This window comes from Eumetopias jubatus, unplaced genomic scaffold (genome assembly GCF_037043125.1).
Source record: "Eumetopias jubatus isolate StellerSeaLion01/CBP00866 unplaced genomic scaffold, mEumJub1_p1.0 scaffold_1, whole genome shotgun sequence".
In the NCBI taxonomy this organism is placed as follows: domain Eukaryota; kingdom Metazoa; phylum Chordata; class Mammalia; order Carnivora; family Otariidae; genus Eumetopias; species Eumetopias jubatus.
In genome coordinates this window covers 98,159,517-98,185,880 of record NW_028274807.1, presented here as the reverse complement: position 1 = coordinate 98,185,880, position 26,364 = coordinate 98,159,517, and positions in this window count along the sequence as shown.

Sequence of the window (26,364 nt, the reverse complement as noted above, 5' to 3'; positions counted from 1 at the left end):
GAATTCCTCAACATAATCCTGGCAAATCAACCCCGTATACAAAAATGTCGCATAATCATTTCAAATTTTGTGCCATTCATTTATTGGTCTATTCTGCAAATATTCACTGAGTACCTATTATAACTGAGAGACCTACCTGAACCAAGGACATAAAAGGAGAAAGGCACAATTCTAGTCTTTAATTCTATTGACAAAGGATCATAAATATATTAATTAAGGCTAATTAAGAAAATAGAAGCCTAAACATTATTTTGATGCATTATTATAAAATATTATATCCTAAGCATTTTATATATAATTATATAATAATGTTTTATATTGTTGTGTACTTTATCATGTACCAGGGACTCTGTTTTACATATGTTATTTAAATAAGTCCTGTGAGATAGGAATCCTAGTTCCATTGTATATGAGAGGAAGCTGAGGCTCGTGTGATTAAACGATCGCCTATGGTTGCATAGCAGGTAACCAGTAGAGATGAGAATTGATAAGTGCGATCCAACGCGGAAGCCTTTGCTTTTTTTGTTTCATCATGGCGCCTTTCCGGTGTTGTTGAAGCAAAGCTCAGATTTTAATTAATTTTACCTGGAGTATTTGGGGATGATTTCAGTAGAGGTCATTTGTAAATAGGTCTGAAACCTAGGTAGGAGTTCTGGAAGTAAGAATGTGTATTTCAGCCCAACAAAGATATAAAGACTATGGAGTAAAATTTTACTGGTCAGTAGCTTTAGGGAATTGTTGTGTAGTATATGTTACCCAAGGATTTGGGCCTTACTTTGCTGTAGTCGGAAATAGATCAATGGACTTGGAATTCACAAACATAGTTACAAAAAAAAAAGAAAAGAAAAAAGAAAAAGAAACACCATTCTTTTTGAAAAAAATGAATTTATATTTTAAATTCAAGTATAGTAACATACAGTGTTAGGTTAGTTTCAGATGTGCAATATAATGATTCCGCAATTTTATACGAGTGAAATCATGTGGTATTTGTCCTCCTCTGATTTCTTTCTTTTTTTTTTTTTCAGGAAGATTTTAAATTTTTTATTGTTGTGTTAATCACCATACATCACTAGCTTTTAATGTAGTGTTCCATGATTCATTGTTTGTGCATAACACCCAGTGCTCCATGCAGAACATGCCCTCTTCAATACCCACCACCAGGCTAACCCATCCCTCCACCCCCCTCCCCTCTAAACCCTCAGTTTGTTTTTCAGAGTCCATCGTCTCTCATAGTTCGTCTCCCCCTATGATTTCCCCCTCGTCATTCTTCCCCTCCTGCTATCTTCTTCTTTTTTTTTTTTCTTAACATATATTGCATTATTTGTTTCAGAGGTACAGGTCTGTGATTCAACAGTCTTGCACAATTCACAGCATTCACCATAGCACATACCCTCCCCAAGGTCCATCACCCAGCCACCCCATCCCTCCCACCCCCACCACTCCAGCAACCCTCAGTTTGTTTCCTGAGATTAAGAATTCCTCATATCAGTGAGGTCATATGATACATGTCTTTCTCTGATTGACTTATTTCACTCAGCATAACACCCTCCAGTTCCATCCACATCGTTGCAAATGGTAAGAGCTCATTCCTTTTTGATGGCTGCATAGTATTCCATTGTGTATATATACCACATCTTCTTCATCCATTCATCTGTTGATGGACATCTTGGCTCTTTCCACAGTTTGGCTATTGTGGACATTGCTGCTATAAACATTGGGGTGCACGTACCCCTTCGGATCCCTACATTTGTATCTTTGTGGTAAATACCCAGTAGTGCAATTGCTGGATCGTATGCTAGCTGTATTTTCAACTTTTTGAGGAACCTCCATACTCTTTTAAACTTAGCATTTATACCCCTAGACCCATTCATGTTGTGGCAGATGGCAAGATTTCATTCTTTTTTAAGGATTAATAATATTTTATTGTATATATACTACATCTTCTTTATACATTCATCTATCAGTGGGCACTTGTGTTGTTTCCTCAACTTGGTTATTGTAAAGAATGCTGAAGTAAACACAGAAGTACATACATCTTTTCAAATTAATGTTTTTGTTTTCTTTGGGTAAGCACCCAGTAGTGGTGTTACTGGATCATTTGGTAATTCTGTTTTTAATTTTTTGAGGAACCCCCATACTGTTTTCCACATTGGCTGCATAAACATGCATTCCCACCAAGAGTTCATGAGAGTTTGGGTTTTTTTTTTCCATATCCTCGCCAACACTTTTTCTTGTGTCTTTGATTTTAGCCATTCTGACAGGTGAGACGTGATATCTCATTGTGGCTTTGATTTATATTTTCCTGATGATTAGTGATGTTGACATCTTTTCATATCTCTGTTGGCCATCTGTATGTCTTCTTTGGAAAAATACCTATTCATGTCCTCTGCCCATTTTTTAATTGGATTATTTGGGTTTGTGGTGGCAAGTTATATAAGTTCTTTCTATTTTTTGGACATTAACCCCTTATCAGATATATCATTTGCAATTATCTTCTCCCATTTGGTGGGTTGTCTTTTTGTTTTGTTGATGGTTTCTTTTTTAAATTTTATTTTATTATGTTATGTTAGTCACCATACATCATTAGTTTTTGATGTAGTGATCCACGATTCATTGTTTTCATATAACACCCAGTGCTCCATGCAGTATGTGCCCTCCTTAATACCCTCACAAGGTTAACCCATCCCCCCCCAAAACCCTCAGTTTGTTTCTCAGAGCCCATAGTCTCTCATAGATCATCTCTCCCTCCGATTTTCTCCCCTTCATTTTTCCCTTCCTTCTCCTAATGTCCTCCATGCCATTCCTTATGTTCCACAAATAAGTGAAACCATATGATAATTGACTTCCTCTCCTTGACTTATTTCACTTAGCATAATCTCCTCCAGTCCCATCCATGGATGTTGATGGTTTCTTTCACTGTGCAAAAGCTTTCTATTTTGGTATAGTCCCAATAGTTTAATTTTGCTTTTGTGCCCCTTGCCAAAGGAGACAGATCTAGAAAAAATGTTTTTATAGCTGATGTCAAAGAGATTACTACCTGTGTTTTCTTCTAGAAATTTTATGGTTTCAGGTCTCACAATTAGGTCTTTAAAATGTTTTGAGTTTATTTTTTGTGTATGGTATAAGAAAGTGGTTTAGTTTCATTCTTTTGCATGTAGCTGTCCAGTTTTCCCAATACTATTTGTTGAAGAGGTGGTCTTCTTCCCATTGTGTATTCTTCTGTCCTTTGTCATATTGACCATATTGACCATATAATGTCATAATTGACCATATAATCATGGGTTTATTTCTGGGTTTTCACAATCTGTTGCATTGATCATTGTGTCTATTTTTGTGCCAGTACCATATTATTTTGATTACTACAGCTTTGTAGTACATATTGAAATCTGAATTGTGATACCTTCAGTTTTGTTCTTCTTTTTCAAGATTACTTTGGCTACTTGAGGTCTTTTGTGGATCCATACAAATGTTAGGATTATTCGTTCTAGTTCTGTGAAAAATGGTGTTGGTATTTTGATGGGGATTGCGTTAAGTCTGTAGATTGTTTTAGGTAGTACAAATATTTTAACAATATTTGTTTTCCCAATCTATGAGCCTGGAATATCTTTCCATTTGTTTGTGTCATCTATTTCTTTCATCAGCGTCTTATAGTTTTCAGAGTACAAGTCTTTCATCTTCTTGGTTAAGTTTATTTCTAGGTATTTTGTGATTCTTGGTGCAATTGTAAATGGCATTGCTTTTGTAATTTCTATTTCTATTATTTCATTATTAGTGTATATAAATGCAACAGATTTCTGCACATTGATTTTGTAGCCTGTGATTTTACTTAATTCATTTATCTGTTCTAGTAGTTTTTTGGTGGTCTTTAGGATTTTCTATATATAGAATCATGTTATCTACAAATAGTGAAAATTTTACTTCTTCCTTTCCTATTTGGATGCCTCTTATTTCTTTTTCTTGTCTGATTGCTGGGGCTAGGACTTCCAGTACTAAGTTGAATACAAGTGATGAGAGTGGACATTTTTGTCTTGTTTCTGATCTCAGAGGGAAAACTCTCAGTTTTTCACCATTGAATGTGATGTTAACTATGAGCTTTTCATATATGGCCTTTACTATGTTGAGGTATGAGACTTTATGTCTATTAAACCTACTTTGTTGGAGAGTTTTATAATGAATGGATGTTGTACTTTGTCAAATATTTTTTCTGCATCTACTGAAATGATCATATGGTTTTTATCCTTTTGTTAATGTGATGTATGATGTTAATTGATTTGCAGATATTAAACCACACTTGCATCCCTGGAATAAATCCCACTTGATTGTAGCAAATGATTTTGTTAATCTACTGTTGGACTTGGTTTGCCCATATTCTGTTGAGGATTTTTACGTCTATGTTCATCAGAAATTTCAAACTGTAGTTTTCTTTTTTTTTAGTGTCTTTACCTGCTTTTGATATCAGGGTGATGCTGACCTCATAGAATGAATTTGGAAGCTTTCTTTGCTCTTCATTTTTTTTTTTTTTTTGAAGAGTTTGAGAATAATAGATATTAACTGTCTTTTAAATGTTTGGTAGAATTCACCTGTGAAGCTGTCTGGTCCTGGACTTTTGTTTGTTGGGAGTTGTTTTTATTGTTGTTGTTGTTTAAATTACTGATTCAATTTCATTGCTAGTAATTGAGCTGTTCAAATTTTCTATTTCTTCCTGATTTAATTTTGGGAGGTTATATGTTTCTAGGAATCTATCTATTTCTCCTATTGTTATTTCTCCTTTTCATCCTCCCCCCCTTCTCTTTGATAAGTTTGGCTAAATGTTTACCAATTTTGTTGATCTTTTAAAGGAACAAGCTCCTGGTATCATTTGACCTGTTCTACTGTTATTTTAATCCCTTTTTCACTCATTTCTACCTTCATCTTATTATTTCCTTCCTTTTAATGGCTTTGACCTTTGTTCTTCTTTTCCTAGCTCCTTTTGGTGTGAGATTAGATTGCTTATTTGAGATTTTTCTTGCTTCTTGAGGTAGGCCTGTATTGGTATACTTTTTTCTTTTAGAACAGCTTTTGCTGCATCCCAAAGCTTTTGACTGTTGTATTTTGTTTTCATTTATATCCATGTTTTTTTTAATTTCTTTTTTTATTTCTTGATTGACCCATTCATTGTTTAGTAGCCTTATTTATTTAACCTCCATGTATTTGTGTTCTTTCCAGATTTTTTTCTTATGGTTGATTTCTAGTTTCATGCCACTGTGGTCAGAAAAGATGCTTGATATAATTGTGAATATTCTAGAGAATATTCCATGTGTACTTAAAAAGTGCATAATTTGCTGTTTTGGGATGGAATGTTTTGAATATATCTGTTAGATCCACCTGGTCCCATGTATCATTCAAATCCACTGTTTCCTTATTGATTTTCTGTCTGGATGATCTATCCATTGATGCAAGCGGGATATTAAAGCCCCCTACTGTTACTCTAGTACTATCAATTTCATTCTTTATGTCTATTAATTTTTGCTTTAGGTATTTGGGTGCTCCCATGTTGGTGCCTAAATATTTACAATAGTTATATCGTTTTATTGAAAAAAAATCACCATTCTGTAATATTATTGGAAATTATATGTGTGTGTATATTGGTTAATAATGGAACTGTGAGCTTTTGGAAAACAAAGTCCATGTTATTTATTTCTCTCATGGATTTTAGTATAATAACCCAGTAAAGATTTATTAAATAAAAGAATTGACTGGATTATGGAACTAAGAGGTTGTTTGATCTACCTGTCCACCAAATAATAAAAATAATATTACTACTACTAATAATATTATGAAAATGGTAATATGGTTTCTGAGGCTGATGATTTACTTCTTTGAAACAGGCTAATGAGGCCAATAGTGGGAATTTAATCCTGTCAGCTTTTTCTTTCTTCCATGGATACAGACATTGACCCAGACCATTTTTTTTTAAAGATTTTATTTATTTGTTTGACAGAGAGAGACACAGTGAGAGAGAGAACACATGCAGGGGGAGTGGGAGAGGGAGAAGCATGCCTCCCGTGGAGCAGGGAGCCCGATGCGGGGCTCAATCCCAGGACCCTGGGACCATGACCTGAACTGAAGGCAGACACTTAACAACTGAGCCACCCAGGCACCCCGACCCAGACCATTTTTACACTTTCAACAAGGACCCTGTGAAAGAATATGGATCAGTTACTGCAAATCCATCATCATTCTTAAAAGAAAATAAAGTACATGCTTTCCTGGTAGTGGGTCAGAAAATGTCATCTTTGCATTGGAAAGTCAGCAATATTTTTATGGTTGACCTCACAAATCATGTTACATGTAAATTCAACTTGTGTTGTAACTTTATTATTCTTTTTGTCCTACCATATAAGGAAATAGCTTTTAATATAAATACCCAAACATATACCAAAAGATATTATTAAGGAGATTTCTTTGTTTTAAATCTTCTTCTCACTAGCAGTAAGGCTTATCTTCTGCTTCTCACCTTGAAACATTAGGTCAAGGAATCCATTATTTTATATACAGTGATTTATTTAAACAGAACATGAGGAAATTTAAATTAGTGTGGACTTTCATTAAATTAAAAGCCAAAATAAAATTCCAAACCTAAAAACTAGTTTTGTGTCTTGTATACTGGGGAAAGACCAGAGAGATGTATTAATAATATGTCACAAAAATTTTATAGCAGTATTAGAATTGAAGGACCAGGCTTAACACTAATTTTTGAAATGTCACTCATTATAAAATCCAATTTTTAAAAGTATTTTTCCATTTTAATGTATATATAAAATATGTTTTAGTAAATACATTCTATTCCTTATAATGACTTACAATAATAATTTTATAGAGTAGATATTGAATAATGGGACATGCAGATTAGCTCTTTAAAACCTATTATTGTGGTGTATAATTATATAGAAATAAAGTGTATACAAAATATTCTAAAGATGTTACAAAATTTGCTAGGCTTTCTCACAATAATGAAAATAGATAACAAACCTGTTTAGGGAAAGTATCTAAACAATATTAAACTATTAGAAAATAATTACTGTTTATATAAAACCAAATACTAAACGATATGGTAAAAATTACTTGTGGGCAAAATTGAGAGAGGGAGAGATAATGCTTAATAGGAAAAATTGGCTTACTCACAGATAAGGGATGAAATGGGTAATAACGTGTAAATGAGAAGACCTGAATTCTAAGTTTATCCTCTACGTATAAGTTATGTGACCTTGAACAAATTACTTAACTTTCTTAGGCCACTAATGGAGATAACACTTGTTTTGTATACTTTGCATAATTTTGTGGGAAAAAAAGTATATAAAAATAATATGAAAAGCTTATATGCAAATAGAATATAATATTAAAATGATGGTAGTACTTTTACCTTTTATACTACATTGACACATAGAATTTCCTTATAAGTAACTATAACTACACATTTTACTTGAATTTCAGAAAAATCTGTAGGTTAATTTGTCACATTAACACATTGCTCCTATATAGGAAAAGGTTTAGAATTCATATTTGTCTTGTTTCCTAATATTATAAGGAGTAATTTATAATTTGTCTCAATATCAATGTTATAAATTTAGAAATTTAGGGATACATTTAATCATAAAAAGAAATTCTGAAATATTTTTGAAAAATAATTGTTTATTTGTAATATTGAAAAATTAATTAAAATAGTCATTTGAATTAGTACAGATTTTCTTAACTTTGACTAGCTCTTACAGTCTTGTGATATTTTTACTGAATTTGTATCATTCTGGTGTTTTTAAAGCAGGGGAGACGTGGGGATTTCAGACCTTATACAAGCAACTGAATGCTCAATTAAGCTTTCCACTCTTTCTTTCTTGCTTCAGTTTATGTTGAGGCATAAAGAAACAAACAAACAAACAAACAAAAACAGTGCTGCAATGTTATGGCCAAAGACCTATGACAGATTCCTGAGGAGGATAAAGAAAAAACAAGAGAGTGATATAAGGAGAGGATTTTTTAAGAGGATTCCTTTGCAGAGAACTGTGCTATAACTTCCTCTTTTTTTTTTTTTAAGATTTTATTTATTTATTTGACAGAGAGAGAGAATACAAGCAGAGGGAGGGGCAGTGGGAGAGGGAGAAGCAGGCCTCCCGCGGATCAGGGAGGCCATTGCGGGGCTCGATCCCAGGACCCTGGGATCATGACCTGAGCTGAAGGCAGACGCTTAATGACTGAGCCACCCAAGCACCCATAACTTCCTCCTTCTTATTAAGTTGGAAGGAGAAAAAATTCTGCCCTTAACCTTAAGCCTAATGATAAGGATTTCAGCGAGACTCCTTTGAGAGTTTGAAGTGTGTCCTTGGTAATTGGACTTAGTGGGCTGGTGCTTTAGGCAGGACCAAGAAAGGTACTAGAGTCAATGGAATAAACCATTCTGTCCGATTTTATTTATTTATTTATTTAGTGTGGAAAAAACCTATACTTGTTTTTCATGAGTCAATATGCTATAATGTTGTTGCACAGTGCCTTCCCAGGAAGCAGACTCTGGAACACAGATTAGCTTATGAAAAATGTTAATCATCATTGTGGAAGGGAGGGTTAAGTGAGAAGTTGAGCTACAAAGCTGAATGGCTCTTTAGAGTTTGCCTGAGTTGGTACAAGTAGGCAGGTCCCTTATATTCATGTGTTATTCAGCCTGTGGACACTAGATGCCCATGGAAGGAAGTGTGACCACAGGTGAGATATTCCCAAAGAGGGATGATAGCTATGATTAACCCTGCTACTAAATGGGGAATTAAGTCCTTCTTTCCTCAGGGGGAATCTGGACAGTGCATCACAGCATCCATTACAAACCCCAAGTTCCATATGAGGAACCCACTGAATTCACAGGGTGAATGTCAGCCCAGAATCTTCTGCCTTCCAATGTGAAGAGACTCTGGCAGTAAGTGTAATGGGGTGTGTCATTAGGGTACAAGCCAAAGTTGTATTTGAAGTAACCAGCTGAAGGAAGAGCATTGCCTTTGCCAAGGAAATTATATCAAGAGGCCTAAGAGGGGATTTTTCTTGAGCAGCACTGTCCATTAGAAATACAATGTGGACATCCCTGCCGTGTTCCTGACCTTAGGGGAAAAGCTCTGTTTTTCCCCATTGGGAATGATATTCACTGTGGGGTTTTCATAGATGGCTTTTATGATATTGAGGTATGTACCCTCTATCCCTACACTCTGAAGAGTTTTAATCAGGAAAGGATGTTGTACTTTGTCAAGTGCTTTTTCTGCATCTGTTGAGAGGATCATAGGGTTCTTGTTCTTTCTTTTATTAATGTATTGTATCACAATGATTGATTTGTGGATGTTGAACCAACCTTGCAGCCCAGGAATAAATCCCACTGGTCGTGATGAATAATCCTTTTAATGTACTGTTGGATCCTATTGGCTAGTATTTTGGTGAGAATTTTTGCATCCATGTTCATCAGGGATATTGGTCTGTAAGTCTCCTTTTTGATGGGATCTTTGTCTGATTTTGGGATCAAGGTAATGCTGGCCTCATAAAATGAATTTGGAAGTTTTCCTTCCATTTCTATTTTTTGGAACAGTTTCAGAAGAATGGGTATTAATTCTATTTTAAATGTTTGGTAGAATTCCCCTGGGAAGCCATCGGGCCCTGGGCTCTTGTTTGTTGGGAGATTTTTGATGACTGCTTCAATTTCCTTAGTGGTTATTGGTCTGTTCAGGTTTTCTATTTCTTCCTGGTTCAGTTTTGGTAGTTTATACATCTCTAGGAATGCGTCCATTTCTTCCAGATTATCTAATTTGCTGGCATATAGATGCTCATAATATGTTCTTATAATTGTTTGTATTTCTTTGGTGTTGGTTGTGATCTCTCCTCTTTCATTCATGATTTTATTTATTTGGGTCGTTTCTCTTAATTTTGATATCTGGCCAGGGGTTTATCAATCTTATTAATTCTTTCAAAGAATCAGCCTCTAGTTTTGTTGATCTGTTCTAATGTTCTTTTGGTTTCTATTACATTGATTTCTGCTCTGATCTTTATTAGTTCTCTTGTCCTGCTGGGTTTAGGCTTTATTAAAAAAAAAATATTATGTGAACCACATATGTAATTTTAAACTTTCTAGTAGCCATATTTTAAGATATGGAAAAGAAAGAAGTAAAATTAATTTTAACATTAATAATTTAAATTATTTCCCATTTTTCTAATTCAAGATACAACTTAAGATGTTTAATACATTTTTATTCAACATCACAGTCAAAATGGAAAAAAAAGTCAATGACATTCTTCTCTTTTAGTAGGTTCCACACCCAACGTGGAGCTTGAACTCACAACGTAGAGATCAAGAGTCGCATGCTCTACTGACTCACCCCACCAAGCACCCCAGTGAGATTCTTTGCATTTTTTTATCCTACAGGCCTCAGAAATCAGCATGTATTTTACTCTTATATTAACTACATTTCAAGTGCTCAGTATAGCTTCAAATTGGACCAATACTATATTGGACAGTTCATCTCTGGAGAACCTACAGAAATAACCCTTGAGAGAAAAAGTCAGTTTTAAATTTTGGCCAGAGGGCACCTGGGTGGCTCAGTTGGTTGAGCATCTGTCTTCAGCTCAGGTCATGATCCCAGAGTCTTGGGACAGAGTCCTGCATCGGGCTCCCTGCTCAGCAGAGAGCCTGCTTCTCCTTCTCCCTCTGTCTGCTACTCTGCCTGCCACTCCACCTGCTTATGCTCTCTCTCTGTCAAATAAATAAATAAAATTTAAAATAAATAAATAAATAAATAAATAAATAAATAAATAAATAAATAAAATAAATTTCTGCCAGCCCTAGAGATTGCCAATACATTACATGGTAGTGACAATCAAATCAGAATGATTTTATACCTCTTACCTCTCCCTACTCCTACCCTGAAAGTGTCAAAAATATTAACATCCCCAACTTGGGAGCACCCAAATATTAACAACTAATAACAAACATAAAGGAACTCATCGATAGTCATAGAGGACTTTAACTTTAACTTCATAGACAGATCACCTAAGCAGAAAATCAACAGGAAAACAATGGTTTTGAATGATACACTGGACCAGACAGACCTAACAGATATATTCAGAACATTTCATCCACAAGCAGCAGAATACACATTCTTTTCAAGTGCACATGGGACATTTTCCACAATAGATCACATACTAGGTTATAAATCAGGCCTCAACAAGTGCAAAAATACTGAGATCATACCATTCGTAGTCTCAGACCACACTATGCAACTTGAAGTCAACCATTAGAAAAAAATTGGAAAAACCACAAAAACATGGAGATAAAGAACATCCTACTAAAGAATGAATGGGTTAACCAGGAAATTAAAGAAGAAATAAAAAAAAAAAAGTACATGGAAGCAAATGAAAATGAAAAGACTATGTTCTAAAACCTTTGGAATGCAGCAAAGGCAGTCCTAAGAGGCTTACCTCAAGAAGCAAGAACAATGTCAAAAATACAACCTAACCTTTCCCCTAAAGGAGCTAGAAAAAGAACAACAAACGGAACATAAAGGTAGAAGAAGGGAAATAATAAAGATTAGAGCAGAAATAGATGATATAGAAACAAAAAAGCAGTAGAACAGATCAATGAAACCAGGAGCTGGTTTTTTGAAAGAATTAATAAAACTGACAAACCTCTAGCCCAACTTATCAAAAGAAAAGAAAAAGGACCCAAATAAATAAAATAACGAATGAAAGAGGAAAGATCACAACCAACAACACAGAAATACAAACGATTATAATAGAATATTATGAAACATTATATGCCAAAAAATTGGACAACCTGGAAGAAATGGATACATTCCTAGATACATACAAATTACCAAAATTGAAACAGGAAGAAATAGAAAACTTGAACAGACTGATAACCAGCAAAGAAATTCAATCAGTAATCAAAAATCTCCCAACAAACAAAAGTTCAGGGCCAGATGGCTTCCTAGGGGATTTCTACCAGACATTAAAGAAGAGTTAATACCTATTCTTCTCAAACTGGTCCAAAAAATAGAAATGGAAGTGAAACTTCCAAACTCATTCTGCGAGACCAGCATTACCTTGATTTGGAAACCAAAGACCCCACTAAAAAAAGAGAACTAAAGGCCAATATCCCTGATGAATATAAATGCAAAAATTCTCAACAAAGTACTAGCAAATTGAATCTAACAGTACACTTTTTTATATATATTCAAGTAAAAGGTATGCCTGGGTGGCTCAGTAAGTTAAGCATCTGCCTTGGGCTCAGGTCACAATCCCAGTGTCCTGGGATCCAGTCCTGCATCAGGCTTCTTACTCAGCAGGGAGGCCTGCTTCTCCCTCTACCTGGCACTTCACCTGATCTCTCTTGTGAGCTCTCTCTGACAAATAAATAAATAAAATCTTTAAAATATACATATATATTCAAGTAAAAATATATGTAAAAATGTTTTTAAAAATATACTTGATATATAAATGTGTGTTGATATATTAACTAGCATCTATATATATTTTATGTTTATATGTCATCAATCTATATCAATATATAAATATATTTACATATATACTATAATATAAATAATACATATTTTCTTATTTGAATGCAGAGACCAAACATTGACACCACAAAACCAATCCCTAATTATAGTCTCTCTAGTCCTGTCTATCACAAAAGTGACTTAATCCAAGTCCCCACATCCATTTTACCTCCTTCAAATTTATTTTTTAAATTAAAGAAAGAAAATGTTTTAAAGTAGAAAACTTAAGGAGTGCCTGGGTGGCTTAGTCGTTTGGCTGTTTGACTCAGTTTTGGCTCAGGTCATGATCTCAGGGCCCTGAGATCAGTCCCCGTGTCAGGCTCCACACTAAGTGCTGAGTGTGGAGCCTACTTAAGATTTTCTTCCTCTCCCTCTGCTCCTCCCCCACTTCCACACGTGTGGGCTTTCTAAAAAATAAATAAATAAAGTAGAAAACTTAGATCCTTAGCTCAAAACCATGTGATTGTCTTCCCAGTTTCCCTTAAATTCAAAAATTCTTAAATTGACCATCATAACCCTGAATATTCTCATTGCCATCTGCATCTCCAGCTTTATCATGAATCAAACTATCCTTTTGTTTATGTATTCCAGCCATGATAATTTTCTTTCAGTCCCCCAAATGCACTCTAGTCTCTTTTACAATATTGGCTCTTCACATGGGCTATTTCCCCATATAGTTAATATACTAGTTAATTTCTATGTTTTCTTTTACTTTCCAATAAGGTATTTTCTTTGTATGAAAATGAAATTTCTGAACCTATAGGACAAGCTAGGTTCAATAGCCAAGTATGTTTATAACATTTTATGTTATGGTTATTTATTTGCCAACTTGCCATATAGATTATAAGCTTCATGAAGACAGAGACCAAAATATCTTGATAAGATATAGATCTCGTGCACTTATAATGTAAAATTTGTTTATTAAATTAATGAAGGAATAAATTTTATGTTGGTTTTATTTTTGTTCCTCCCATATCAATTATAAATGCTTTCATGTGATTATGTGATAATAAATGTGCATATGTATTAATTTAATATATTATTTAATATATGCATTAATTCATAACACATTCATTAAACAGTACACTAAAAGAATCATTCACCATGATCATGTGGGATTTATTCCTGGGTTATAAGGGTGGCTTAATATTCACAAATCAATCAACATGATATACCACATTAATGAAAGAAAGGATAAGAACCATATAATCCTCTCAGTAGATGCTGGAGAACCATTTGACAAAGTACACCATCCATTCTTGATAAAAACCCTCAATGAAGTAGGGATAAAGGGAATATACCTCAACATCATAAAGGCCATATAAGAAAATTCCACAGTTAATATCATCCTCAGTGGGGAAAAACTGAGAGCTTTTCCTCTAAGGTCAGGGATAAGACAGGGTTGTCCACTCTTACCACTGTTATTTAACATAGTACTAGAAGTCCTAGCTTCAGCAGTCAACAACAAAAAGAAATAAAATGCATCTAAATGGTCAAGGAAGAACTTAAACTTTCACAATTTGCAGACAACATGATACTCTATGTAGAAAACTTGGAAGATTCCAACAAAAAATTGCTAGAGAACTTGGAAGATTCCACTAAAAAATGCTAGAACTGATACACGAATTCAGTAAAGTCACAGCATACAAAATCAACGTACAGAAATCTGTTACATTTCTATATACCAATAATGAAGCAGCAGAAAGAGAAATCAAGGAATTGACCCCATTTACAATTGCACCAAAAACCATAAGATATCTAGGAATAAACCTAACCAAAGAGGTAAAAGATCTGTACTCTAAAAACCATAAAACACTTATGAAAGAAATTGAAGATGACATCAGGAAATGGAAGAATGTTCCATGCTCATGGATAGGAAGAACAAATATTGTTAAAATGTCTTACCGCCCAAAGCAATCTACACATTTAATGCAATCCCTACTAAAATACCACCAATGTTTTTCACAGAGCTAGAACAAACAATCCTAACATTTGTATGCAACCACAAAATACCCCTAAATAGCCAAAGGAATCTTGAAAAAGGAGAACAAAGCTGGAGGCATTACAATTCTGGACTTCAAGCTGTATTACAAAGCTGTAATCATCAAGACAGTATGGTACTGACATAATAACAGACACACAGATCAATAAAACAGAAGAGAAAACCCAGAAATGGACCCACAACAATATGGTCAACGAATCTTTGACAAAGCAGGAAAGAATACCCAATGGAAAAGATACAGTCTCTTCAACAAATGGTGTTGGGAGTACTAGACAGCAACATGCAAAAGAATGAAACTGGGCTACTTTCTTACACCATACCCAAAAATAATTTCAAAATGGATGAAAGATCTAAATGTGAGAAAGGAAACCATCAAAATCCTAGAGAAGAACACCGGTAGGAACCTCTTTGACTTCAGCCGTAGCAACTTCTTACTAGAGACGTCTCTAGAGGCAAGGAAAACAAAAATAAAAATGAACTATTGGGACTTCATAGAAATCAAAAGCTTCTGCACAGAGAAGGAAACAATCAGCAAAACTAAAAGGCAACCAATGGAATGGGAGAAGATATTTGCAAATGACATATCTGATAAAAGGTTAGTATCCAAAATCCATAAATAACTTATCAAATTCAACACCCCAAAAACAAATAGTCCAGTTAAGAAATGGCAGAAGACATGAATAGACATTTTTCCAAAGAAGACATACACATAGCTAACAGACACATGAGAAGATGCTCAACATCATCAGGGAAATACAAATCAAAACTACAATGAGATACCACCTGACACCTGTCAGAATGGCTAAAATTAAGAGCACAGGAAACAACAGATGTTGGCGAGGATGCAGAGAAAGGGGAACCCTCTTACACTGTTAGTGGGAATGCAAACTGGTGCAGCCACTCTGGAAAACAGTATGGAGGTTCCTCAAAAAGTTAAAAATAAACTACCCCACATACCAGCAATTGAACTACTGGGTATTTACTCAAAGGATTCAAAAATACTGATTCAAAGGGACATGTGCACCCCAATGTTTATAGCAGCATTATCAGTCTATTTATGGAAAGAGCCCAGATGTCCACTGACTGATCTATATAATGGGAATATTACTTAGCCATAAAAAAGAATGAAATCTTGCCATTTTTAATGACATGGATGCAGCTACAGAGTATTATACTAAGCAAAATAATTCAGTCAGAGAAAGATAAATACCATGTGATTTCATTCATATGTGGAATTTAAGAAACAAAGCAAATGATCATAGGGAAGAAAAAAGAGAGAAGCAAACCATAAAAGAGACTCCTAACTATAGATAACAAACTGAGGGTTGCTGGAGGGATGGTGGCAGGGGAATGGGTTAAAAGGATGATGGGTATTAAAGAGGGCGCTTGTTGTGATGAGCACTGGTGTTGTATGTAAGTGATGAATCACTAAATTCTACACCTGAGAGTAATATTACACCATATGTTAACTAACTGGAGTTTAAATAAAAATATGAAACTATATATATATATATATATATATGTATTATATATATATATGGAGTGATTAAAAAAGAACTGACTATATCTTCTTCCTCAAAGATTATCAGCCCTAGCTGTTTAAGCAGAGATGGAATCCTAATTCCTTAAATGAAGATAAAAGTGGTCAATATGGGGGTGCCTGGGTGGCTCAGTCGGTCAAGCATCTGGCTGCGGCTCAGGTCATGATCCCGGGGTCCTGGGATCGAGCCCCTCATAGGACTCCCTGCTCAGCAGGAAGCCTGCTTCTCCCTCTCCCTCTGCCTGCTGCTCTGCCTGCTTGTGCTCTCTCTCTGCCTGTCAAATAAATAAATCTTTTTTTAAAAAAGTGGTCAATATGTTTGAAGGAAATTGAATGTTTAGAACATTGTGAATTGAAACCAGAAACATATCTTAAAATGATCAGCATTTGTTTCAACAGTTTTATTGAGATATAATTGACTTTCAATCAACTGCACACTTATGTAAAGTATACAGTTTATTAAGTTTTAACATAAGCACATACCCATGAAACCATCACTGCAGTCAAAATAATAAAAATATACATCACTCCCAAAAGTTGTCTCATGTTTCTTTGTTGTCTCTCTTTTCTACATCTCCCTCCCTTATTGGTCCCAGGCAATTACTCTTCTGCTTTTTGTCACTTTAAATTAGTTTGCATTTTCTAGAGTTTTATATAAATGGTATCACACCCTGTTTTAGACTAGTCTTTTTCACTCAATATGATTATTTTGAGATTTGTCCATGTTGTTGCATTTATTAACAGTTTATTCCTTTTTATTGCTAATTAGGTATTCCATTATGTGGATACACCACACATCGTTTACTCATTCACTTATGCATAGATATTTGGATTGTTTCCATTTTAGGGCTATTACAAATAAAGAAGCTCTGAACATCCATTTACAAGGCACTTGACATATTCTTTATTTTCTCTTGGGAAAATATCTAAGAATGGAAGGGCTTAATCATATGGAAATTGCATGTTTGACATTTTAGGAACTCGCCAAACTGTTTTCTAAAGTATTTGTGCCAATTTACATTCCCATCTATAGTGTGTGAGAATTCTAGTTGCTCCATCTCTTTCATAACACTTGGTATTATAAGTCTTTCTTTTTATGTTCAGTTAGCCACTATATAGTACATCATTTGTTTTTGATGTACTGTTCAATGATTCATTAGTTGCGTATAACACCCAGTGCTCATCACAACACATGCCCTCTCCATTATCAGCCTTTTAAATGTTATCTATTCCAGGAGCACCTTGGTGGCTCAGTAGGTTAAGTGTCTGACTTTGGCTCAGGTCATGATCTCAGGGTCCTGGGATGGAGCCCCACATAGAGCCCTGCATAGGGCTCTGCACTCAGCAAGGAGTCTCCTTGTCCCTCCGCCCCTCCCCCTACTTGTGCTTTCTCTCACTCTCTCTCTGTCTCTCTCTCAAATAAATAAATAAAATCTTTAATAAATAAATAAATCAACAATAAATAAATAAATACATGTTATTTATTCTAATAAGCTTATAGTGGTATCTTGTTGTTTTAACTTTCATTTCCCTAATGACAAATGTTGAGCATCTTTTCATGATATATCTTTCATGTATCTTCTTTGTCATAGTGTTTTTCATGGCTTTATATGCCATCTGCATATCTGCATTGGTAAAATGTCTGTTCAATCTCTTGCCATTTCTTTTTTGAATTGAGTTCCTTATTTTCTTATTGAGTTTTGAGAGTTCCTTATGTTTTCTAGATACTAATCCTTTTTCAGATATATGATTTACAAATATTGTCTCTCTCTGTAGCTCGTCTTTTCACTCTTAAAAGTGCCTCTTGGAGAGTAGAAGTTTTTAATTGTGATAGCGTTCAAATTATCATTTTGATATTTCATTGATCCTGGTTTTCATATTATATCTAAGAAATCTTTGCCTAAGTCAAAGTCACAATGATTTTTTTTTCTAAAATTTCTATAGTTTTACTTTTACACTTAAATCATCATCCACTTTGCGTTAATCTTTGTATATGGTATTAATATGAATTGAAGCTTATTTTTTCTCTCACCTCATTTGTTCCTGTCTCTCAAATATTACTGTCCTTTATTGCCTGATGCTCAGTGTCTTTAAAACCATTTTTTAATATATTTTTCCCAGTTGTTTGTTTGTTTCAAGTAGGAAGGTAAATTTTGTTTCTATTAACTCCATCTTGACCAAAAGCTACTGTCATGAAGTTCACTTTTTATTAATGAACATTGACTGCGTTTTGTGACTTAGGGTGACTTTCTGTTATTAAAAGTGAGCTGAGGGGCACCTGGGGGGCTCAGTTGTTAAGCGTCTGCCTTCGGCTCAGGTCATGATCCCAGGGTCCTGGGATCGAGCCCCGCATCAGGCTCCCTGCTCCACGGGAGGCCTGCTTCTCCCTCTCCCACTCCCTCTGCTTGTGTTCCCTCTCTCACTGTGTCTTTCTCTGTCAAATAAATAAATAAAATCTTTGAAAAAAACATAAATAAACGTAAGCTGAAAACTTTAAGAACTTGCATGAGTTTTTATTCAAAGATAGGAGAAGGAACACCCCACTAAAGAATTTAATGAGATAGTGGAAGACAAACATAAATATGTGCCCTCAATCCTCTGTGTTACATGTAGGAGTTACATAATCTTTAAAACTAGATCACTTATTGTTTATATACTTTTAAAAGCCGTTGATATTTGAGGCAATGGTTAGTATTTGAAAATGAGGAGATGTTTCCCATCACGATTCTCATAAGTAGTGGAAATCCTAAAAATGGCCTTTCAAATCCCTCTGTGTATTTGGGAAGTCTCAAGAATTCTTCCAGCTACTCATGCCAACATTGGGGAAACTAGAAACATGTTCTAAATATAGTTCAGTACAATCAAAATTGACATTTACTTCTTTGAAAATATATAATGTTAAAGAACATCCAAATTCTGATTGCAAATGGCACTTCCTAATTTCAGTTTGTTATAAGACGGCCTATTTGTCCTGAATTTCTCCTACTTCTCAAGCCCTTTCTTTTGTTGAGGCTTCTTCCCAGTTTGTTAATTTCTCCCATACTCAAATCACAGATTTAAATTTATTTCTAAAAGGCTATGTGAAGACAGTTTTGAAAGAAATCCACTTTATATCTGTCAGTCATAAGATTAGCCTACTTTTATTCATTCAACTCATCAACAAATTATGAGAAAAGTGAGAGATTAGATCCCCTTGGTTCATAGGCCCAAGACGAATTTGATGAGTGTATGTCAGTGTTGGGCACGGATATCAAGGGATAGTCCACATTATTGTACCTAAAATCAACTCTCTCTCTCTTTTTTTAATCATTTGACAGTCTCTGAAAAATTTTCAGGTGAACTAGATGTCTTACTGGTTGACATACATATTAAATTGAAAGAAAGTTCTGAGCTGAAATTTAGCATGTGAAGCTTTGTGCCCTGGAAAATGTGTTTCTAGAGTTGTCCTACCATGTAAATTTTATTTGTAGCAAATAAGGAGATCACGGGGAATAACTTCCAAAGTCTTGACTTCCCAAGAAAAGGTGAATGGATACCTTTTGTTTAGGGTTAGAGTGAATATTTAGATAGGGAAGCGTTGTCATCCTATGTAGAGATGGGCATAAGTCATGCATGTGCCTTAAGGAAACATGCCTATTCATACTTTGTTATATAAATGAGCTCCTCCTTGGGTGGAAAATTTAGTATTTTAATGAGGTAAAGGTAATTATTGGTCATTCCAGAGGTCACTCCATGGTCTGTGCAGGTGCCAGTCAGGGGTTAAGCTCAAACTGGTCTGGGTGGTCTGGGATGGCTGGAGGTCTTGTCAGGGCAGTTGCTATTCCCTGAGGGGTGATTTCAGGCTTCATTTGCCTGCATTAAGAAGTAAGTCAGAAAGAAGAGCTTAAGAAAAAGTGTAGGACAAAGTTCTGTCAGTACAAGCAGGTAGACAGTAAAGGTCAGGTGTTGGGGTCTAGCTGGTGACAGTGTTGTCAGAGTTGTATATCCCTAAATCATCACGGTATTCATTGCAATTTGTTTTGAATTGTGATTTCTGTAATAGCATGCCTGTGTAATACTAAAAATAGGGGTTTATTATTTTTAACTGCATTCTTTGCCAAATGTCTTAGAAAAACATAGAAAATCTGTTAATCTGTGTATCTCCAAAATACTATTTAGAATTTTGTACCCAGAGAAACCCAGGAGTGTGTAATGTTTAAAACATACAAATAATATCTGTAGCATGAAAGTATGTTGATGAAAAAAATAATATTCATTTTAAGATGATCTCTGAAATGTATATCATAAAACTCAAAACACCATAGGAGAAAATTAGAAACCATTCATTTAACCATTATCTTCAATTAATGGAAAGTAAAAGGTAAAATTTCATGCGCTTAATCCCGTGACCTGACTGCCCATACTTTAATATTGAGATACCTTATGTAGGTCCAAATCAGTAAATTAAATTGTAAAGTCAGAATATCAATTTTTAATTCCTTCTGGGATTCATTTTTCACTTTACTCATTGTAAAACTATGTGAAATAAAGCTGAGGCTTTTAAAAAAAATTAGTAAAAGTGAGTGTTTATCTTTTGTTTCAGAATATTTTCCCAATTTTGTTAGTGTTCTAACAACAACAAATATTGGTAGATCATTTTTTTTCTAAAAGAGGAAGTGATCTTATGAGAAAGGAACCCTACAGCATGCTCCGGGAACCCCACCACAGCATACTAGAGAACATAATATATGTGACTTTGACTCACCTAAGAGATAAAAAGAAATACCAACAGTAATGTTTCATAAGGTGATTACATCAAATAAGGCTACCCAAAGGAACTGAGCCACGAGTAGGCCTTCAACCTGGTTTTGAGACTCCTGTCTTAAAGTTTTCAGACTTACGGGATCAGAGCAATTGTAAGGGGGAAAATGACCAGTTTCTAACAGTAGCCTACATAAAGCAGAATCAAGTTTATTTATGCCCTTGTATCTAACTACTTGATATTGCAGTAGAGAATTCTTGAAACCAATGGCAGCCTTCGATTTTGTTTTTCTAAATTACCTTAATTGTTCTGCTCCTTCTCTTAACATACTCTACCTTTACCTTGGTTATGCCATCATCTAAAGCCTTGCTACTCAAAATGTGCCTGCAGACCACCAGATTAGTATCACCAGGGAGCTTGTTAAAACTGTAGAATCATGGGTGCCTGGGTGGCTCAGTTGGTTAGGCGACTGCCTTAGGCTCAGGTCATGATCCTGGAGTCCCGGGATCGAGTCCCACATCAGGCTTTCTGCTCAGCAAGGAGTCTGCTTCTCCCTCTGACCTTCTTCCCTCTCGTGATTTCTATCTCTCATTCTCTCTCTCTCTCAAATAAATAAATAAAATCTTTAAAAAAAATGTAGAATCAGGGGGAAAAAAAGTAGAATCTGAAGTGCCTGGCTGGCTCAGTCGGCACAGCATGCAACTCTTGATCTTGGGGTTGTAATTTCAAGCCTTACTTTGGGCATAGGGCCTAGTAAAAAAAAAGAATGTAGAGTCTTCAGACTTCCTGAATTAAAATCTGCATTTTAACAAAATCACCAGTTGATTCCTATGCACATTAAAGTGTGTGAAACACTAGTCTAAAAGACCTTATCCTTAGTCTCTGGGAAACAAACTCCTTCTGGTAACATGTAAGATGTGACATTTTCTTGTCACTTTTCCCTCTTCCACTTATGTCCAGTGAATTTCTTCTGTGTTTAGAATATCATTTTATCCTTTTAAGCGCTACTGATGCAGGCAAAATTTCAAATTAGGTAAAGTTTATGTTACTCTCCAAATATCAACTTTATCAAATTCATAGCTGATGTTACTTGGAAGTGCATGTCATGATGTGAAATTCCCAGTTGTGGTTAAGAACCTTGTATATCTTGCTCACCTCTGATTTCCATCACCCCAAACAGTATTTGCTATGGAATTAAGTCCTTCATAATTATTTGTTAAATAAATAAATGAATAAATCCCCTTTTCTTATGTTTTTTTAATTCTATCAGATAATTAACTAAACATATACTAAGCACATACTATGTTCCAATCATTTGCATAAGTGCTAGTTATAAAGATGAAGAAAATTCAGTCTCAGCTTCCAGGACATTCATGATCTAGAGAAGAAAGACATGAATAATGATGTATTATAATATGAGTAGGTTTTTATAGGAGAGGAGGTCATTGTAGGCTGAGAAACATGTACAAAGACCGGTGAAAGAACCTGATATGTTACAGAAATGATAATACTCACTGTGGTTTAAGCATGGCTTTACCCACTTTGAATTATTCTAATAGCAGAAGAAGATCACTGGATATAAATAGGAGTTTGGAAAGATAAGAAAATGCATCAATTTACATATTACTAGAAGAACTGTCTTGGAAACATTTTAGATAATGCAACTCAAATTGGAATGTGCATATAAGTAATCTGGGAATTTTGTTAAATGGTGAGAGATTGCTCAAGCATAGTTTGTGAGATTGTTTCATGATCTTTGGAGATTGCTGGACTCTTCCACTCACCCCACCTGAATACAAATGAAACAAATGAACAAACAAGCAAAAAACCATGCAATCAAACAAAAAAATGAATTAAAAAAGCCATTGTGAAAGAAAAAAAAATGCACCAAACAATTAAGGATATGATTTTATTCTGGCTCTTAAAAAAGGGAGAATGTTTCTCAATGAGGAATGTCTCAAAAAAGAAGACAACTAGGGGTTTCATAAAACGATGATGTGACTGAGGAAGAGAGGAGGTGCGTTTTATCTTAGAGTGTGTGTGGGAAGGGTGGTCTTTTGCAGTTTCTCTGAACACAAATGATTGGGAGGATATCTTAACTTTTTCTGTTTTCCAAGCATAGATCCCCGGCAAAGGTCAACATTGTCACCACAATTTTCTTTTCTTTGAAGGACTTATATGAGTAAGATTTAATCTTATTTTTTTCCAATTCTGTCAAAATTTGTGTTACTGGTATGTACATTTCAGCTAAAGCATTAGTAGGAAGACAAATCAGAATACCTAAACCCAGATAAAATTGAGAATGAATCAAAATATATACTATAACTATGAGACTTTATATTTTGGAATATAAAAAGCTTGTTAAACCAAAATAAGTCTTTAATTTTTAGACTATTAGGCAGTCTAAAAACAGTAAATAATTATAATTAGTATGGTGAGCATTTTTTGGCTCAAGATTAACTTTCTAACACTCTGAGATCATGTATTGCCTAATTAAGGCATTATGTAAGTTTGACCTGTGTCTGATTTGAGTTTAATAAAACCAGAAGGGAGAATAGCATTTGCCTATGGTTGGTGCTCCATAACTGTTTGCTAATAATGACTATAATGATTTACAATTTAACTCAAATAATATTACTAGATATTTATATTATTTCAAGTTGCATTTCAAATTCATATCCAAAATCTATTTCTTAGAGATGAGTAGGCATATCCATTTAGAAAAGACTAAATCAATGGTTCTTAACAGGGGGCAGTTTTGCCCTCCAAGGGACGTTTGGCAATATCTGGAAACATTCTTGATTGTTACTACAGGACTTGGGGGATGCTGCTGGCATCTAGTGGGTAGAGGCTAGAGATGCTGCTAAATATCTTGCAATATACAGAACAGCCTCTCAAAATAGTTATTTGGTCCAATATATCAATAATATTGAGGTTGTGAACCTCTGGACTAAATAAGTTTTATATGGATGGAGTGAATATGAGCTCATTAGTATAGACACCTAGATAGTGTGTATCAATGTGTGTATTTGTGATTCCCTGGAAATTTTTCTTTACTTTCCTTCCTTTAACTGGATAAAAAAGTTATGATATTGTTTGCCTATTGTTCTCTAATGAAGTAAATATTTTCTAGTTGTAATTAGAATAGACAAAGAAATGACTTTCATTTTGATATTGGATCCCCAGTCCCAAATAACAACAAAAAAGTGATGATAGAATAAAGCTAACACAGTACAAAGTTAAATCCTACAGTTCTAGAACATTATTATGTTTGAGTCTTTGACCCTCTGTCAGTGTTGAAAGAATCAAAGAACAGAGAAAAATACTTTGAAAGTTATGTCTTTAAATATTTCTCAGAAATATTTTTTCCCTTGGCACATTTGTGCAAGAGAGGGTTTGTTCTCTTAACTTAGAGATTCACAGACATAGACATGTAACTACCTGAAGAGAACATTCCACCTTAAATGGGGGAGTGGGGTGATACTAAGTACCTACCACAGGAAGTGATCAAAGAAGGGTAGTCAAAGAAAATGTAGTCAGTGAAGTTGGAGGCAGCTGAAAGAAAAATTAGAATGGTTAGATTCTAGTATCTGACATATTTTGGATTATAACAAGAGAGATTTCAAAAGTTGTAGTCACCCACATCACAGTATTTATAAAGATAAAACAAGCAAAGCAAAGCTACTGGAAATTGTCAATTATCTGAAATTTAAGCAAGAACAAAGAGAAAAGATGACACTATGAGGAAATAATTGCTACTATGTGTGCATATGTACATGTATAAGTTGATTTATTTAGTCCTTTCTGAATTATAATTTATAAGACATATTGACATTTGGAATTCATAAACCATCTCCACATCCAGGCAGTTTTTTCTAAATTAAAACTTCCTTCCCCCACATATTTTTTCTTTTTTTTTCTTTTCTTTTTTTCCCCCTCCCATATTGTCCTTAGCTCTTTTTAAAAATACTTGGACTGTGTACAGCCACTGTAAGGTTGATCCTTTCATGGGACTCTGACTTTTTGTAGAATTGGGTTTAACAAAGACAAGGTTATTAAGTTGACTTAATAGAGAGAAATCATTTTACCATCTACCACTAAATTTAACTTTAAGTCTACTCCATCCTATTCTCATCTTCCCACTTAGCACTGATACTCCCATCTGTGAAACCTGAGGTCTACCTAAACATTGGGTGAAAGATCTAGTAAGTTGATAAATGAGCGAAATAATCTTCATGGGGACTGTGGCAAACTCAAGAGCTTGAGACCTGTAAGGAATGAATATTGGACTTTGTAGCTTCTGGCTTTAATTCTCATGTATCATGAAGAGTTACTTCCCAGTGTTGCTACACATTCCAGTTTTTATTGAAGAAGAAGAAGAGGAGGAGGAGGAGGAGGAAGAGAAAAATAAATTCACATTTTATTTTATTTTTTTACTTTATTTTTTATTATTATTATTATTAATATTATTATTTGGAGAGAGAGAGTGAGTGTGCAAGCAGGCTGGGGGAACAGGGACAGAGATGGAGAGAGAGAGAATCTTAAGCAGGTTCCCTGCTCAGCCCAGACCCTGATGCAGGGCTCTATCTCTCAACCCTGAGATCATGACCTGAACAGAAACCCAGAGTCAGATGCTTAACCAACTGAGCCACCCAGGTGCCCCAAGACATTCACATTTTAAATGAAACCCCCCCAAATTGAAATGTTTTCTCTCTCTTTTTTTTTTTTTTTTGGTTATTTCCTTTTTCTGTAATGTAAGACATCATACATATTAGGGAATACCAGTTTAAAACTTCTGGTCCAGGTGGTCAGTGTTCCATATTTTTCAAAAAGGGTACTAAAATATATTAACATTATATTAGAAATCTATTAGAAATTTATGTAAATAGTTGGTACTGGGGATTGATATGCCCAAAATAGCATTTTTATTAAAGAACCAGAATATGGTTCTAAGAAACTGTTAAGCCAAACAAAGAAATCTTGCATAGACTCCCAAAACAGTATTGTTGACTGAGGCAGAGACTTGTGAGATTTTTAAATATGGAAGTTGTACTTCAATACGTCAGCTATGGACTTGGGGAAGGATTTGGGTAAGATATTTGAGACAATTAGTATATAGAAATGTTGGCCCTTCATTATTATTTTCTGAATCCTGAACTCTGACTTTCTAAACATGTTTTTCTACTTTTTGCATGGAAATTGTAGATAACTGCAGTAAGCCAATTCCATAGACCTAAACCAGCCATTTTATAATAGGTTTGTTGTAGAGGTAGTAGTACAGCCTGATGCCTATTATTGTAATATAATTCTTGATACCAACTTGGAGATCATTCTAGGTCAGTGAGGGGGGTGGTATGGGAAGGATCCACACATCACTAATTTTTTAGCTCTTTAGTTGAGCAGAGAACTCTCCAAATGATATTGACTAGAACTCTCCATTAAGGCAGTGGTCATAAGAATCTTTTAAAAACCATGAGGACCAGATAAGGTTAATTAATCCAATCATTCATTTAACAAACATGTATTA